Below are 17,392 nucleotides of genomic sequence, written 5' to 3'. Positions count from 1 at the left end.
CTCTCTGTATTAGAATCTTCACAGATTAGACAACAAAGACGTAAAGAGGTGAGTAGTGGAATCAAAGGCAGACAGTTGTTCATTTATGATTCCAAGTCCTTTTGTCTTTCCACTGCACCATGTAGAGTTTTTGCTATTTGACTATACTTCTGACTCATTAGCTAGTTTTTATTCTTTGAGTTTATTCATTTAACCGTTATTAGTCACATACTTGTTATACTGCTTAGGCCCCAGGAGTAGTGTTATTGTAGAATAAGCTTAGGCAAGTTCTTCTTGCCTTTTTATTTTATTTTTTTATATTTTATGTATTTAATTCTGAGGCAATTTAATAAGAGTATGTGCATTCAGCATAAAAGATTTTCAGTTTCACATTTTTCTTATTCAAAAAGCTTTAAAAACTGGTTTTATATTACAACAAAAAGGCACTATATATAGTTTTTTGAGCCTCTTCCAGGAACTGTGGAAATTACACACGTCATCTCTTTAAAAAAAATTACTCTTTTTGATTCATTGATACATACAAAAGTAGAAATTTCAAAGGCAAAAAAAGGGAATAGAGTTTAAAAAGATTTCTTGTTTTTCTTTTTCTTTTAAACATTATTATTTTGAAATACTTTCAAACTTATAGGAAAGTTTAAAGATAATGGCAGCCCATTACAGAGAACTGCAGTCTACCCCTGTCTCTCCCAGATACCCAGATCCACCAATTTTAACATTTTCCATATTTACTGTATCATTCTATCCATAAATCTGTCAATTCATCTATCTACCCATCTATCAATCTATTTTTCTTCTGCTTATATACTTGTCAATACATTTTCTGAGCACTTGAGTGTAGGTTGTATACATCATGCTCCTTGAATACTTACTGCTGCCATCCACATTTCCTAAGAGGATGTTTGCTTATGTGTCCACCTTAACCACAGATATCAAGTTCAAGAAATTTAACATCGATGTTAATTTTGCAGTCTATATACTGATTTTTTCATAGGTCTCAGCAATGTCCTTTTGAGCATTCTCTCTTTCCTTGCTAGATCTTATCCAGGATCACGTTTTGCATTTAATTGTCGTTGTCTCTTTATTCATTCCTTCTTTCTCTCATTTTTAAGCTGCAGGCACATAGGTACAACATAAATTTTCCTATCTCAACCATTCCCAAGCATACCATTAAGAGCGGTTAATCACATTCATCATATTCCAGTACCCTCACCACCCTCCCATCTCCCCAAACAGAAACCCAACATCCGTTATGTATTAACTCCCCATTCCCCTGTCCCCCACCCCTGGCAACCTGTACTCTAATATCTATCACTTTGAGCTTGCATATTATTCAATATTTTCTTTGTAGTTACCATGGAACTTAAATTTAATATCCTAAATCTACAATAATTTTGTTTGCTTTGCTACCACCTTAACTTCAGTAGCATATTCAAACCATGTTCTTATACCCCTTCATACCCCCACCTTTATGCAGTTCTTATCATAAATTCCATGTTTATACATTATGCATCCAAAACCACTGATTTCTCAATACATTTTATGTATTTGATTTTTGGATTCCTTAGGAATTAAAAAGTGGAGTTTGTACAAACCAAAAATACAATAGTACTGGCATTTGCATTTACCCCTGTTGTAACCACTGCAGGAGATCTTTATTTCTTCATGTAGCTTTGATCTATTGTCTTTTCCTTTCAACCTCCAGAACTCTGTTTATCATTTCTTATAGGGCCTGTCTAGTGGTGAACTCTCTCAACTTTTGTTAATCTGGGAATCTTAATCTTTTCCTTATGTTTTTTAACTTTTTTCTTTTTTGTGAAAAAGAACATATACAAAAAGGCAATACATTCCAAAGCACATTGTAACAATTAGTTGTAGAACAGATTTCAGAGTTTGGTATGGGTTACAATTCCACAATTTTAGGTTTTTAATTCTGGCTGCTCTAAAATACTGGAGACTAAAAGAAATATCAACGTAATGATTTAGCAACGATACTCATTTGTTAAACCCTGCTTTCTGTATATAACTCCACCATCACCTTTGATTTTTCTCCCACTCTTTAGGGGTATTTGGGCTATGCCCAGTCTAATTTTTTCTTAACGATAATATGGGATGGGGGATGGAACTAGTTGATGTTTTGGAGAGGCTGGGCCCTCTAGGTTTCAGGACTTATCTGGTCTAGGGACCCAGTTGGAAGTTATAGGTTTCTGGAAAGTTAGCTTAGTGCATGGAACTTCTGTAGAAGCTTATACAATACTCTAGGTGTTCTTTAGGATTGGTAGGAATGGTTTCGGTTAGGGTTTGGCAAGCTTTGATAAGTAGCAATGTCTAACTGAAGCTTGCATAAAAGTGACCTCCAGAACAGCCTCTCGACTCTCTTTGAACTCTCTCAGCCACTGATACCTTATTTGTAACACTTCTTTTCTCCATTTGCTCAGGATGGCATTGTTGATCCCACAGTGTCATCACCAGGTTCATCCCTGAGAATCATCTCCCATGCCTCCAGGGAGATTTTCACCTCTCATTGTCATGTCCCATGTAGAGGGGGATGAGCAATGATTTCACCTGCAGTGTTGTCTCCCTCATTTTTGAAAGACAGTTTTTCCATACAAAGAATTCTTGGTTGGCCATTTTCTGCTTTCAGCACTTTAAATATGTCTTCCCACTACCTTCTTGCCTCCATGGTTTTCCATGAGAAACTAGCACTTAATATTATTTAGTATCTCTTATACATGACATATTAATTTTCTGTTGTGGCTTTCAGCATTCTCTCTTTAACTTTTGCTTTCTACAGTTTGATTATAATATGTCATGATATGCATCTATTTGGATCTATCCTATTTGGAGTTTGTTGAACATCTTGAATTTGTATATTCCTGTCTTTCCTTAAATTTGGTAAATGTTCAGTCATTATTTCTTTGAATATTTTCTTGTTCCTTTTCTCTCTCTCCTTCTGGGACTCCCACAGTGCATATATTGCTACATTTGATTGTGTCACACAGTTTCCTCAGGCCATGCTCACTTTTCTTCATACTTTCTTCCCTCTGCTCCTTATTCTGAATGATTTCAACTGTGTTATCTTCCAGTTCACGGATTCTTTCTTTTTTCCAGCTCCAATATGATATTGAACCCCTGCAGAAAATTTTAAACTTCTCTTATTGTGGTCCTTAGCTCTGTTTTGTTCCTTTCATTAATTTCCATCTCTTTATTGCTGTTTTCTCTGTGTTCATCTTTTGTTTGCCTAATTCCTTTAGCTCTTTGTCTATGTTTTCCTTTAGCAGTTTGAACAGATTTAGGACCATTTTATTTAACCATCTCATGCCACCATCTTGATCGGGGTGGGGTTCCCCTCTTTTCGTTTTGTTTGTCTTGTACTTAATGATGTTTACTTTTCATTAAAATGAGGTTTTTTTCACTTTTGAATGCTTTTTAAATGTTTTTTAAAAGTCCTATTCTGGTTGCATATAGACAACCTAAAATTAACCTTTCCACATGCACAGTAAAAATATGAATTGCTTCACGAATTTGCATATCATCCTTCCACAGGCTCCGTGTTAATCTACTCTGTATCATACAAATTTTAGAATATGTGCTGCTGAAGCCAATGCTCCTGACCATTTTTGAGCCTGAGGAGAATCTTTTTTGGTTGCCCTGAGTTAGCGTATTCAGCAAATGGAATTAACAAACATGTGATCCATAAGTGGACAGGACAAATCATATTTTTCCATAGAAATCTGATGTTTGTAAAATTTATTACAACTCTATTTACAGATAGTCCAAACTTTGCTTCTGTTGTGTTATTGAATGTTCTTGACTGAAATTCTTGGTATATGAGACACTGGCAGCAAGTTTTAGTCTTTTCTTCTTAAATGGTTTCACCTCAAAGGCCAATGCCTGATTCTAGTAATTTCCTTCAAGGTGGAAACAGGCTACTTTGATGACTGTCTTAAAAGTAGTATGTACTAATTTTGTTTGGAGATAACATCTCAGTGGATAAACATCTCTCTGTTTTACTATGCTGGTTTATCACATGACTATTGCTGGAAGCATCCTATAGAACATAATAAAAGCGCCAATAAAAATTTAGTGGTAACCAAATGATTAAATCAATTATTTACTGCTGATCAGCAGAATTCCTATATGACCTTGGGACTCTGGACTAAAGGGTTGTTGAAGGGCCACTTAAGTTTGACCATAATAGAGGAAGATGATTCCTTAAGGGCTTCATGTACAACCCAGATAAAGTCTGGGAGACAGGATATAGAATATTGATTGCACCCCAGTAGACTAGTAGAAAGGTTTCCTGGGCTAGAATGGAAATGAAGGCTGTTATTTGCAAGCTCATGTGACTTTTAGGCAGTATTGCCCAGAGAGGATGACTGTTATAGCCTGGATTTAAATTCACACTCTAGGAATTGGTCAGGACGGAGTTCCATACCACCATACCAAGATGCCCCACCTTGGTGCCCTTGCTCAGATTTTGTGTCTGTATGTGCATGCCTTCTCATCGGCCAGTTGAGGTCCTTTGAATCCATTATCCACTTTATCTCAGATGGCATACTCTTTGAAGCTTCTAGTCCAGCTCTGATCATCTCTTGCCTTGAATCAGAAGATTTATGTGGTTTCCAGTCTTCTCCAAAAGCCTGTGTGCTGTTAAAATGTAATAAGACAGTCACTAAGTACAGGGGTTGAATGAATTGTTGAAATTTCAAAACTGGCAGGAGCATGGAAGGTTTTCATAGAAGCTCCAGAGAATTAATTGGAATAAGACTATAGTTAGAAGCTGTTTTAGTTTCCTAGTTGTTAAAACAAATACCATACAATGGATAGGTTTGACAACAGGATCTTTTGCCTCATGGTTTCAAACACTAGAAGGCTTGCTTCTTCCAGGGATTAATATCATTTTGCTGGCTGGAAACCTTTGAGGCTCCTTGGCTGTTTTGTCACATGGTGGTGCACACAGTGACATCTCCTTGCTTTTCTGGGTTCCATTGACTTCCAGCTTCTTGCTTCTCCTGTGGCCTCTCTTTCTGTGTCCAATTTCTTATGCTTATAAGGACTTTGTCCATATTGGTTTAATGCTAATCCCCACTCAGTTTGGGCACAGCTTAATAATAACATCTTCAAAAGGTCCATTTGTAAAATGGGTTCACACCCACAGGACCAGGGGTTGGTACCTGAACTTGCCTTTTGTGGGAGACATGATTCAATTCCCAATATTTAATGGGCTGTTAATCTGTTTCAGTGCCTGCAAAAGTTGTTATTGGACCATATAAAAACCTGACATATTCTGCCAGAATAATCTTGCTTCTATTGTCTCAGTCCAGGAGAACATGGCATACATAATCCCCCAAAGCAGAAAGTTAAAAAAAAAAAGAGATATATTTTTAGAACCAACTTTATATCTTGGTTTGAGATCTGCTTTGAGTTCTGCATGTGTTGGGGAGGGGGCGGGGGGGTGAAGGCTGTTGTTTGTTTTTTAAGACTGGGATTAGCTGGGTTAAAGGTTTTCTGCAACCTTTGGCTGCTCATCAGCCTTTTGTTCAGTAGGATTCATTGTTCCTTTATTCATTTATTCATTCACCAAACATTTATTCTGCCTGTTTTTCTGCTAGACTCAGTTAGTAGTGCTGACAATGCCACAATGGACAAAATTGACCTGACCCTTTCCTGAGGAGGGGCCATAAAATATAGACCTTTATTCAGAATGAGCCTCAGCTTTGGGCTAGGAAAGAGTAGGCATTTCTTCAGCTTTTTTGTTGGTGTGTATACATTCTACTGTGGGATCGGGCTCATTTCCATCATTGTTTTCTTCACCCCACCATCCTCAGTACCTCACTTGGGCCACAGCGCATGCCCATGCAGTGAGAGTTTACTGAAAGAATTGGAGTCAGAGGAAAGAAACGCCACTCACTAGGGATACCCGGAAAGAACCAGGAAGCCCGGTCCTGTTTATGGTTTTATTTTGAACCATGACTTTGTCACTGGCCATCCCTGGTTTATTTGGTGTAAGCAAAGCATGCATATTACAAAATTTTCCAAAGGATAAAATAAAATGTGGTAACTAAATTTTGTTCCCTTAACATGGATGAGTAACCATCTTATGAACTATAATTTTTGGAGAAAATTTTGATTGAAAATAAATTGGAAAATTCTCCTGACTTGGTTGATATATTTTATGCCATACACATTTAACATTACTGTCTGCATTAGAATTGTAAATATTTCATTCTTTCTTACTGATTAAATGCCTTTAATAAACCTTACATGAGTAAGAGAAGATGCTTTCATTAAATTGATGAAACATGCCATCAATGCATTTCCCCTTATAAACTTAAAAAAAAAATCCCTGGAACTTTATTGAGATTCAAAAGACCAATTTCCTCTACTTGAGTGTTGTTTATGAAAAAAAAGTATGTGCATCTCTTTCTATATAAATATATAAAGAAAGAGTTTATCCCTGATCACACACAGTAAATTTTATAACTACAAATATACAGCATGACTATCTTCCATGTTGACATTTTAAACATGTTGAGATTTTTGCCCTAAAATAAACAAACATTATCATCAGAGTAATACCAAAGATGTATTCATCTCTACACTCTGCTTTTCTTCAGACCCTCTCTGGTTTTCTTTAAAATTCCATGTAAACACTTTAAATGATGTTTACATGAGCCAAACACTTTCTGGCCATTACTGCCCTGTGGAGGCCACAGGGGATCCCTTCTCTGTCAGTCTGGCTGAGCTGACTGACGGGACTGGTATGAGTAGCTGGGCTGAGCAGTGGGGTACAGTTTTGGTTACTGCTGAAATAGGACTAACCCTACTGAGTAGCTGATTGGACCTCCCAGTGACTGCATGGGATTCAGTTGACCCAACAGAAAGGGCAGTTAGGCCTTCGTTAGAGAGGGCTAAATAGTTAACTTCACCAGGTGTGGATGAGCCTCACAAGGTGTGGATGAGGGTAGATGTGCACTTCCTTTCTACACTCTCACTCTTGAGAGAGATTATTTTTTTTATGATGGCACTTGGCCTCACCAGAAACTAGGAACATTTTTGACACAATTCTCCACAGTTATGTGCAGAACCTCCTGTCCTTCCGTTGCTCTTTTTCTGATACTTTTACTACCTCTTCTCTTTTTACTGACCTTAAGATTTATTCCAGCCCCTTGTCTGCTCTACTTTTTTTTCTCAGTGAATCTCCCCACCCTCCGGCCCTGTCCCTACTTCTTTCCTTAGCCATCCTTTTTCTTATGGTCTAACACTTATGATAACATTTTGGGCCAATATTCTCAGTACCTCTTGTCTTTCTTGATGTCCAAGAAAACTCTGAGCAAGGACTTATCTGATTGCCCCCCTTCGCCATTCTTCCCTGTGGGCTGCTGAGTGCTGCTGGAGGAAAGGTGACGCCTGAGATCACCGCAACTGGGTCCCACCTCCCTGACACTGTCTCTTTCTTTACCCAAAACTGTCATTTCACACCTTCATAATACGTCTTTGGTATTACTCTGATGATAATGTTTGTTTATTTTAGGGCAAAAATCTCAACATGTTTAAAATGTCAACATGAAAGATAATCATGCTGTATATTTGTAGTTATAAAATTTGCTGTGTGTGATCAGGGATAAACTCTTTCTTTATATATTTATATAGAAAGAGACGCATATACTTTTTTTTCGTAAACAACACTCAAGTAGAGGAAATTGGTCTTTCGAATCTTAATAAAGTTCCAGGGATTTTTTTTTAAGTTTATAAGGGGAAATACATTGATGGCATGTTTCATCAATTTAATGAAAGCATCTTCTCTTACTCATGTAAGGTTTATTAAAGGCATTTAATCAGTAAGAAAGAATGAAATATTTACAATTCTAATGCAGGCAGTAATGTTTAAATGTGTATAACATAAAATATATCAACCAAGTCAGGAGAATTTTCCAATTTATTTTCAATCAAAATTTTCTCCAAAAATTATAGTTCATAAGATGGTTACTCATCCATGATGGTTACACACCTTAATCCCCTCAGGCCTCCTGCACTCCACATTTGCCCCCTCATTCAAGGTCAAGAAAATTACCTTGAGCACAGATGCTACCCAGAGTAGATGCCTCAAATTTCTGCCTCTCCATTTACACATAATTTTGATGCATAACACCTGTTTATTCTTCCTCTTTGAGCTGACGTGCTTCTCTGTAAATCAGGCTGAGCCTTCCCTTATGTGGCAGATTCCAGCCCGACAACTTGCTCAGTCAGTCATCCCCTCTTTTTCCCATGTCTGTACAGTCTTACTAGATTTCATTATGGCTTACATACATGCTTACTTGAGGGAGAGTTCCTCACCTCTAATCTCTTCTCTTTTCTTCCCATTTAAACGTTACCAAAAGTTTTAAATTTATAGATTTAAAAAAAGCTTCTGGACTTTGAAAAATTCTTTCATTCATTCCACCTTTACCATTTGCTGGGCAATTACCACGTGCCATACCCTATGGTAGGCAGTGAGGTGGGAGAGAGAGGAATCAATCACATGTAAGATAGACAACTCTTCTTATCAAAAGGAGAAGTCCGTTGGCTATTTAGCTATAGTGTTCTCTCTCTTCAATTTTAGCAATCACATTTCTTCAGAGAATTACCTGTATTCATTGTCTCTTGTTTTTGACTTCTAGCCATTACATTCTGGCTCCTGCCCCAACCAGCCTACTAGAACAGGACAGGAATATTGAAAGTATCAGAAAAAGAGCAACGGAAGAGTAGGAGATACTGGGCAGAGCAGGGTTGGTCAAAATCAGTGGCTGCATTTTAGTTTTATTCTCATTTGACTTCTCAGTACCATTTGACACTGATCTCCTTCTGGAATGTTGTCTTCTCCTGGGTCACCCTCTACCTCTCTATTACACCTTCTTAATCTCCTCCATTAGCTGCCCTTTCTTTGCCCACCCCTTCAACTTAACTTTTCCCAGTTATGTCCAGAACCTCCTGTCTTTCCATTTCTATTTTTCTGATACTTATACTACCCTTTCTCTTTTCACCAACTTTAAGATTTATGTCACCTACCCATGCCCTTTGGATTTAAGGTGAAGTGAACTGAATTGCTCATACTCTTATCATCATTGGTCCTTGTAAGCCTGTGTACTTTAAAAAAAAAGTTTTATTGTAATAACTTATACACAACGTAGGACAACCATTTTAACTGTTTTCATGTTGTGCATTTATTTTCCTTTTCCTTTCCTTTCTCCCCTGTACATCCTTTCCTCTCCCCTCCCCTTCCCTTTTCCCTCTGTGTTATTTTTTCCCTTCTTTTCACCCTCCACTCCTTGTCCCTTCCCTCCCCTCCCCTTCCCTTCCCCTTCTCCTTGCTTCTGCTGTCCCTTCCTCTCTCTTCTCTCTTCCTTCCTCCCTAGGTCTCTTTCTTTCTTTTCCTACATCTCTGATCTCATGTCCCATTATTCTCCCTTCCCTAGCAGAGGCTGTTGCTCTAAAGTGTTGGATTGTCCTTGTATATGTATGTTTCCCTGTGGAATTTATAATATGATTTTAAATATACATATGTGTTTTTAACCTGCATAAATGTTACTGTGTTATAGATCTTGAAAGTGTCTTAGTTTTTACTCAACACTGTGTTTGAAAATCTGTTTGTGTTGTTCTATGTGCATCTAAATTATTTCTTTTAACTGCTGCAGAGAATTTATTCTATTGTGTACCTATCATATTTAACTTGTTATCTGCTGTTGCGAGGGGCACAAATATGTCCCTAACTCACCGCTATATGCAATGAACATCCTCACATGTATTGCCTTTAGAATTTTAGCAAGAATTTCTCTGGGATATATTCCTAGGATTGGGATTGCTGGATCGTGGTATACTCATACTAATTTTCGCTAAGCACTACCAGGTGGCTTTCTAGAACAGATTCTCAAATTTGCACATCCACCAACATGACACAAAGATTCTTTTTACCTATATCCTCAATAAAACTTGTTGTTATCCACCTCTGTAATTTTTGCTATTTCGATTAGTATAAAATAGTATCTTCTTGTTTTAATTTGCATTTCTCTGAGCACTATTGAGTTTGAACTTTTTTTTACTAGCTAAATATTTGGAGTGGCCTTTCTGTGAATTGCCTATTTCTAACCTTTGCCTGTTTTCTGTTGGTTTGAGATTTGTTTCTTGAGTGTATGTTTCTCTTGTAGGAGATACTTGGGTTTTAGATGTTAATCCCTTGCCGATTTTATATGTTGCAAATATATTATCTCATTGCGTCACTGATTTACTGATTTCATTGACCATAAATCTTTATTTTTATGATAAATCCACCAAGATTTTCTTGTAACGTTTGTTTTTAAAATTTTGCTTAAGAAGCCCTTTCTTAGCCCTCAAGATAACAAAGATATTTTCCTGAATTTCTCTATGAGCATTACACAATCAGAGTTTTGAATTATATTTATATTTAATATTAATACATATAAAACATGTATTTTAGTACATTTACAGTTATTATATAATATTATATTATATTACATATTTAGAGTTTTCATCCATATGGAACTGATATATCATCTGGTATGAGATCACGATCAATCTATTTTTCTCCATAATGTGAATCAGTTTTCCAGCTGCATTATGCTAAATGATATATCATTTCCCAACTCTATCAAGTGCCCATATATGCATGGATCTATTTCTTGGCTCTCTGTTTTATGTCATTACTTTACTTTTCTATCCTTCATTAATACATGATTTTTAAATCTTATTATTATGACTTTAGTGTGTCCTTATATCTGCTAGATAGAATACCCATTATTTTCTCTTCTTTTAATAGTCATTGATGGACCTTTATTTTACCATATATGTTTGGAATTGGCTTGCCAAGCTCCAAGAAAAAAATGATGTTTTTAAATTAGAATTGCATTGAATTTGTTGATTATTTTGCAGAGAGCTGACAGTTTCACCATGTTAACTCAACCCATGCATGAACATAGTGAAGCTGCATTTATCCTGGTCTTCCTTTGTATGGCCTTTAACTTACAGTCTTAAAATTTTCTCTATAAACTTATAGAGGAACTTTTGTAAACCTGCTTTTGGAATAAGTGCTAATGAAATATGATATCTTTAATATAATTAATCTTCTGTCCCGTGCATGAACATGGGATATCTTTCCATTCTTTTAGGCCTTTCATGATCTTCAATAAAGTCTTGCCTGGTATGTAAGGTGAAAAAAGCACTAGAGGTAGGGCAGAGGTGGGAAGGAGACTTCCAAGTCCTAGATGGAAATCCAGTCCAACTGTTGGAACACTGTTGTTTAGGCAAGTCTTGTCCTTACAGGATCTGTCCCTAGCCAGTTGGCTCTGGCTGTGTTTGTGTTTATTCATTGGTCATTACTTCATCCATTCATGCATCAGAACTATCTTGAGAATGATGCAAACTGAAACCCTCTTTATCAAAATAATTTTCTTGTTTGTGAATTTCGAGTTTCTTTTACATGAATTGTCATCTAACCATGATACTGCTTCTGTCACAATTATTTGGGTATATTTTTACCATTTTACTTTTCAATGATTTCAGGATCTTGCTATCACACTTTCAATTGAGTCTGCCTGTTAGCAACCAGTTTATAATTCTAAAAAATTTCACAGGTTGAATCACTACTTGCCTCTTTAAAGTAATAAATTCTCCATGCTTATTGTTAGCATAAAAAATTAGGAAGTATAGCCTTTTATCTGGGTGAGAATGAATAAAATCAGAGTTCAATCCTACTACTGTCTTAAAAACAAGTCCAAATTATTCTCATTTTACTTTGAAATATGTACCTCAGTTGATGCCACATTGAAACTTCAGTTTTGGACATGTCATTATACAATGTGGATGGAATATACATGATTAACAAGAAAGCCTAAGTTGAAGGCCCAACTAGCAGTTTTTTTGAGAGTTGCAAAATTGTATCACATTGGAGCAAATAATAGGGTTTACTTATTTTAATTGGGATTGATACTTACATATTATGGAGGAGATACTGCTCAAACAGAATGTTATAGGTCTTCGCAGATCAAAATGACAGAGATGTTTCAGGGCTCTGCACTGCCCTCACCCCCAGAAGCTTTGAACAGCTCGCAAGAACTGGTAGAAACATCTGTTTCCTAGGGAAGAGGGGGTATTTGGAACCATGTAGATAATTCTTAGGACCACAGGTATATGACTAAGAAGAAAAGATCCAGCATGCCTCTATGCTTTGGCCTGGAGCTATTCTTTAAACTCATTGTATGGTTAAGCAAGGAGAGCACTCCCACTGGTCAATCTACAAAGACCAGAAAAGGTGTCTTCTTTTTCCTTTTTTATTTTTAATGTTAGCAACTTGCATTTTCAGAAAGTTGTGTCATGACACCAGGTGGACACAAGGTTAAAGAGCAGATGTCTCAGAGTCTAATTTCCAGTTACAGCACACTGAAAGTATCAGAATATCCAGTTATCAACAAACGGTTACAAAACATGAGAGAAATAATTAGCAATGGGTCAAGCAAAGGAGAAGAGTAAAACATTGTAAACAATCTATGAGAAGACTCAGACCTGGGACGTTCCAGACACAGACTTTTAAAAGTTGGTCTTAACTATGCTCAAATTTCTGAAAGAAAACATGGAGAAAGAATGAAATAAAAATCAGGAAAATGATCGATGAACACAAAAAGAATATCAATATAGAGAAGGAAATTACTAAAAAAGAACCAAGTTAATGTGGATACTACAATAACAGGAATTAAAGTTCCCTAGAGGGTTTCAGCATCAGGTTGGAGCTGGTAGAAGAGAGAATCAGTGAACTTGAAGGCAGCACAATTGAAATCATCCAGTCTGAGGAATAGAAAGAAGAAAGAATGAAAAAAAGTGAACAGAGTCTGGGGAACCTGTGGGACACCGTGAGGCATACCAATATGCACATTTTGGGAGAAGAAAGAAGAAGACTAAAGGAAATACTCAGAGAAATAATGGCTTAACACTTCCCCAATTTTTTTTCTTTTTCTATACTTCCCAAATTTAATGAAAGCCAGGAGTATACACATCTAAGGTATTCAGTGACCTCCAAACAGGATAAACCCAAATAGATCCACTGTGCACCATACTATAATCAACTGTTGAATGTCAAAGTTAAAGAGAGAACTCTGAAAGCCAGGAGAAGCAATGACATGTCCAAGGGAGACTAAAAAAGATTAAGTGCCTGTTTCTCATTGGAAACCAAGAGGAAAGAAAGTAGTGGGATGATGTATTTATAGTGCTAAAAGCAAAATACTGCCAACCAAGGGTTCTTTATTGGACAAAACTGTCTTTCAAAAATGAAGGAGAGAAGATGGCGGCTTAGTAAGATGCGCGGGTCTTAGTTCCTCCTCCAGAACAGCAACTAAAGAAACAGAAACAATACGAAACAGCTCCCGGAGCCACGACCTAGAGACCAAAAAGACAGCGTACCCCATTCTGGAACAGCTAAACGGGCAGGGAGAATCCGCTGCGGTGAGATACCCGAGGGGCGCGCATTTTCCCGGCCGGGGCGGCTGGCGACTGGGGTCCCCTCCACGCACGTGGCTCCCCGGTCTGACTGGGAACGTTGGATAGTGGGGCCCTCCCACCATGCTTGGCGTCTCGGGCCAGCTGGGCAATTTGGACCGGCACTCCCCCAAGCCGCGGTGGCCAGCGATCCCCCCCTCCATGTGCGGTTTCCCGGGCTGACTGCGAGATTCGGATTGGAAAGTTAAAGGAGCCACAGCATCTTTTACTGGTGGGACCCGCAGACAGACGAGTGCCATGAGTGCCACCTACTGGGCAGGAAAAGAAAAACAGAGCCCAGAGATTTCACAGAAAAACCTTTCAACCAGCTGGGTCCCACACCCAGGGAAATCTGATCAAATGCCCAGACACCAGCAGAAAATAATGGATGATGCTTGGAAAATTGAAGACATGGCCCAGTCAAAGGAACAAACCAATAGTTCAAATGAGATACAGGAGCTGAGACAACTAATGCTGAATATACAAACAGAAATGGAAAAACTCTTCAAAAACCAAATCAATAAACTGAGGGAGGACATGAAGACGACATGGGCTGAACAAAAAGAAGAAATAGAAAATCTGAAAAAACAAATCACAGAACTTATGGGAGTGAAGGACAAAGAAGAAAAAATGGAAAAAACAATGGATACCTACAATGGTAGATCTAAAGAGACAGAAGCTACAATTAGTGAACTGGAGGATGGAACATCTGAATTCCAAAAAGAAACAGAAACTATAGGGAAAAGAATGGAAAAACTTGAGCAGGGGATCAGGGAACTGAATGACAATATGAAGCGCACAAATATACGTGTTGTGGGTGTCCCAGAAGGAGAAGAGAAGGGAAAAGGAGGAGAAAAACTAATGGAAGAAATTATCACTGAAAATTTCCCAACTCTTATGAAAGACCTAAATTTACAGATCCAAGAAGTGCAGTGCACCCCAAAGAGAATAGACCCAAATAGGTGTTCTCCAAGACACTTACTAGTTAGAATGTCAGAGGTCAAAGAGAAAGAGAGGATCTTGAAAGCAGCAAGAGAAAAACAATCCATCACATACAAGGGAAACCCAATAAGACTATGTGTAGATTTCTCAGCAGAAACCATGGAAGCTAGAAGACAGTGGGATGATATATTTAAATTACTAAAAGAGAAAAACTACCAACCAAGACTTCTATATCCAGCAAAATTGTCCTTCAAAAATGAAGGAGAAATTAAAACATTTATAGACAAAAAGTCACTGAGAGAATTTGTGACCAAGAGACCAGCTCTGTAAGAAATACTAAAGGGAGCAGTAGAGTCAGATACAAAAAGACAGAAGAGAGAGGTATGGAGTAAAGTGTAGAAAGAAGGAAAATCAGATATGATATATATAATACAAAAGCCAAAATGGTAGAGGAAAATATTATCCAAACAGTAATAACACTAAAAGTTAATGGACTGAATTTCCCAATCAAAAGACATAGACTGGCAGAATGGATTATGACCCAGCAATACCGCTGCTAGGTATCTATTCAAAGGACTTAAGGGCAAAGACACAGACGGACATTTGCACACCAGTGTTTATAGCAGCATTATCTACAATTGCAAAGAGATGGAAACAGCCAAAATGTCCATCAACAGACGAGTGGCTAAACAAACTGTGGCATATACCTACGATGGAATATTATGCAGCTTTAAGACAGACTAAACTTATGAAGCATGTAATAAGATGGATGGACCTAGAGAACATTATGCTGAGTGAGTCTAGCCAAAAACTAAAGGACAAATACTGTATGGTCCCACTGATGTGAACCGACATTCGAGAATCAGCTTGGAATATATCATTGGTAACAGAGACCAGCAGGAGTTAGAAACAGGGTAAGATAATGGGTAATTGGAGCTGAAGGGATACAGACTGTGCAACAGGACTAGATACAAAAACTCAAAAATGGACAGCACAATAATACCTAAGTGTAATGTAAACTATGTTGGAACACTGAATGAAGCTGCACCTGAAATATAGTTTTTTGTTTGTAAAAAAAAATGAAGGAGAGGGTGAACCACAGTGGCTAAGCAGGCAGAGTTTTCATCTGCCATACCGGAGACCTGGGTTCGATGCCTGGTGCCTGCCCATGCAAAAAAAGAGATGAAGGAGAGATTATGAGATCCCCAGATTAACAAAAGCTGAAGGAGTCCACTACTAGACCGACCGTATAAGAGATGCTAAAAATGTGGCATATATAATATTGTAACCTACTTTTGTCACCTAAAAAGTATTTTTTATAATGTATAATATATTCTTCACGCACATGCTTTTCAGTGGCCTCTGCATTGATTAAAACAAAATGCAGAAAAAAATTCCTTCAAGAATGTCACAAATGCTGAGATTTTCCATGAAATAAGAAATGTAATCTAGGGAATGGGTGGGTGGGTGGTGTGGGGAGGGGAGGTGGAGGCTATTCCTGAAGAGATGTGACTTTGTTTCAGTTGAAGAATGCAACACCTGTAGCCATTTCACATAGCACTTCATTAATATGCAACTTGATAAATCCTAAAACAAAACAGGAAAATGAATTAGTCCGAATATTTATCTGAACTTGTTGGAAAGGTTGTTAACCCTGTGATACATAAATAAATTCCTTGAATTACAATATTATAGTCTTTATTATGAGACTGTTTACAACTCCCCTAGGCTTGCATCCAGAGAAACTCAGGATCTTGCTGCCCTTTTGCTCCTCAGCTTATTTTCACCCACCCACAGCTGCCGGATGTCCTAACAGTTAAGAATCCTTAAAGTGGTCCAGGAATGGTCTCTACCCATCTTGGACCTAGCTTTATACTAACTGAGTCCTGGAATAGTTCTCAGGATATGTTCCACTCATTCTAATTCAGAGTCAAATCTTTAGTTTCATTTAGTACTGAAATATTTGTATGAAGAGATAACAGCACATATTGTGTGCCCCCAGTATGGCCCCAGAAAGATGTCTCAGGATGAGGATCAACTCCACTTGTTGAAGAGTGTTTTGAAAACTGTTGCTTTTGTAAATTTCTTTGCTTTATATGAATGTTATGTATGTTATACTATACAATAAAAAAAAGTTAAAAAAATTTTTTCAGGACCAGAGGCACAAATTTGATGAGCAGGTCACTTGTCTCCTGAGAACCTTGGGGTCCAGGAGCCTGAGCTGACAGTCTGATAACTTACTTGGGTACTAGAAGTTTTGAGACTGAGGGATTAAGAGTGAGAATTTCTTTAACTACAGACCTTATCCCAACTGAACACTGATAACCCATGTCGTCTCAATTGTCACCCTAGAGAGTGTCTGCATGAGTGATTCTCAACTACAGAGAGCCGATGATTAAGTGTAGAAATCAATTCATATTGTACTCCAATAACCCATCTATTCACTGTGTTTTCTGGTGAACTAAAAGAATACATATATTATTCCAAAAAATTAAAAAGGCTAGAGTGGATAGCAACAACTCCCACCTCCCAGACAAAAGAAATCTTTCCAGTCGTGACCCTTTTAACCTTTATATGCTTCAGTAATAAAATTTAATGAGATTTTAGATGATTTCCCATTGATTTTCTTAAAAAGGCACTCAGAAAAGAGCTGTGCTTTTTGTACAAATTAATTATTACTATACATAAGAGGGCTGGCTACTCTTGGTCTGAGAGCTTTTAATCTTACTCTTTTCCAGTCTGTGTATGCTCTTCAACTAGTACAAATTTCTGTCTGAGTCGCCATTTTAGAGTGGATTACTGAGTGGAAAAGACACAAAGTGCCCAAGAAGTTAGGTGTTTGTGCCTACCTGGGCACTCTAAAGGAGCATGGTCAGATATTTAGAAGTGTGTTTTGAGTGTCCCGCATAGAGCTAGGGGCTGTTGAAGC

The 17,392-nt window shown here is 37.6% G+C and overlaps 1 long non-coding RNA gene and 1 other non-coding gene across 2 annotated transcripts in view; one reads left to right on the top strand and one right to left on the bottom strand.

The window, feature by feature from the left end:
* Positions 1-17,392, top strand: part of LOC143670542 (uncharacterized) — a 62,378-nt gene that overhangs the window by 35,495 nt on the left and 9,491 nt on the right. The gene's annotated exons all lie outside the window — the stretch shown is intronic.
* Positions 3,499-3,601, bottom strand: LOC143672332 (U6 spliceosomal RNA). Its single transcript, XR_013169790.1, has one exon. It is a non-coding gene; the product is annotated as a U6 spliceosomal RNA (small nuclear RNA).

Source organism: Tamandua tetradactyla, chromosome X (genome assembly GCF_023851605.1).
Source record: "Tamandua tetradactyla isolate mTamTet1 chromosome X, mTamTet1.pri, whole genome shotgun sequence".
NCBI lineage: Eukaryota > Metazoa > Chordata > Mammalia > Pilosa > Myrmecophagidae > Tamandua > Tamandua tetradactyla.
Note: the sequence above shows the minus strand (reverse complement) of the source record. Positions and strands in the feature narration are given on the sequence as shown.